The sequence below is a fragment of the Montipora capricornis genome, chromosome 14, assembly GCF_036669925.1.
Source record: "Montipora capricornis isolate CH-2021 chromosome 14, ASM3666992v2, whole genome shotgun sequence".
In the NCBI taxonomy this organism is placed as follows: Eukaryota; Metazoa; Cnidaria; class Anthozoa; order Scleractinia; family Acroporidae; genus Montipora; species Montipora capricornis.
The window spans coordinates 24,179,634-24,181,445 of record NC_090896.1 but is presented as its reverse complement, the minus strand read 5'-3'; the positions used below and the strand labels follow the sequence as shown (position 1 = coordinate 24,181,445).

General features: G+C 40.9%; 1 pseudogene; it reads left to right on the top strand.

Moving 5' to 3' along the window:
- The first annotated feature begins 1,067 nt into the window (after nt 1–1,067).
- LOC138033192 (uncharacterized) overlaps nt 1,068–1,812 on the top strand; it is a 2,603-nt pseudogene continuing 1,858 nt past the window's right edge.

Sequence of the window (1,812 nt, the reverse complement as noted above, 5' to 3'; positions counted from 1 at the left end):
AAACGACGAGGTTTAAATTATGTCTTATACCGCACGGGAATTTTCCCACGCTGCTAAAAAGTGATTACTGTTGCTGTTGCAAAAGTACCGTGGGAAAACATTACATCAGGCTCTTTGAGGAGAAATCCGTGGAATAAAGTCTTGTCGAAGCCATTCAGAATTAAGGAAACATCAAATTGTAGAAGAAGAGGACATTTGTGTCGTTTCCACAAAAAAATTGTTGATCGTGTTGCTTGCACGATGGCATTCTCATTGCATTCTGAACGATGAAATGTACACTGAAACACTAAAAATACACCCACCGAAAGCTTTTCACCTTCACTTTCTCTTACAGCAAGCTAATGATCATTTCTCCAGTTTCTTTGTGTGTAAGGCAAAAATTCTTGTTTCTCGAACACTTTCAACCCGCCATTTCTACTGTTTACGGTTTTCTCTTTTCTGCTTCCGTTTAAACTCAAGCATACGTAATAAGACCGGAACCTACGTTTTCTGGGAAAATGGAGTCCATTATCCCAGAGTCTCTACGGGCGCTCGCCCGCTGGCCAAAAAGCCCGAGGACTCTGGGTACGAGATTGCAAAGATGTATGCTGTAAAATAGCATGATACTGGTCATATTGGCATACATGGAGGGTGGACGTACGGACGGACGTACGTGCGTACGTGTGTATGTACGGACGGCTGATGACGTCATGGCTATAAAACCAAGATTTCTCGCATCGATGGGTTACCGCAAAATGAAAATGTTTGTAACCGCTGTTTGTTTTCTTTTCCTGCTGAAATTGAAATGGCCGAAGGACAAAAGTATTTCTGAATAACAAAAATGTATGCTGTAAACTAGCATGATACTGGTCATATTGGCATACATGGAGGGGTGCACGTACGGACGGACGTACATACGTAAGTATGTATGTACGGACGGTTGATGACGTCATGGCTATAAAACCAAGATTTCTCGCATCGATGGGTTACCATATTTTCTTAACAATGGTGCTCCGCTATTAACGTGGCTGGTACCAGTTTCCTCGCTTCGTTGCGTCATGCTTGAGTAACACGGTTAAAATATGGCGGAGTGCGGCTTTCTTTTGCGCAAGGACACTTTTGTACTGTTGGAGACGAAATTTGCATTTAAAAGAGAGTTTACCTGCTAGAACAACTTAAGTAAATTCTGTGTATTTAAGAAAAATTGTTTAGGGAATTCAATGTTTCCCAAGTTTCAAAAGCAACTCGATCGATCGTGACGACCATAGGGAGCGTATAAAGGACTCGCAAAGTGGACAAAAATATGGATAATGGACATACCAACTGAAATCATTTTGCTTGTTCTTCTTCGCCACATTCTATGGGTTGTATTTTGTTTACTCGACGATCATTGCGTATGCAGGAGATAGAGAAGACGAGAAACCAAACTACGAGTCCAGGCGACACAAAGGTTGCTTTGCTTCCAAACGACGAATTCAATCCGTAGCAAATCTGACCAGAGCAAAAAAATGCATAACCCAAGGCAACGAAAATCACCCTGAAGAGGAACAAGACTTTGAACCTCCAAGAAAAATAGAAACGAGGTCACCGGTATGTTGTTTATGCGATAAATATTTATTGTTACGTCGTTAACACTGTGCCAAATGTTGGCTCAAATGTTGCAAATTAGCTAGATTGACCATTTCCATTTCCTTCCTGTTACTTTGCCTTTTGGTTTGAAAAATTAAATATCAGAAAGTAAATAGCTTAGCAAGAATATTTTCACTACAGCAACCTAAACATGGGGTTGATATTTGTGGAAGACTGATCTGCTGATTGAGCTTCACGTTCTGC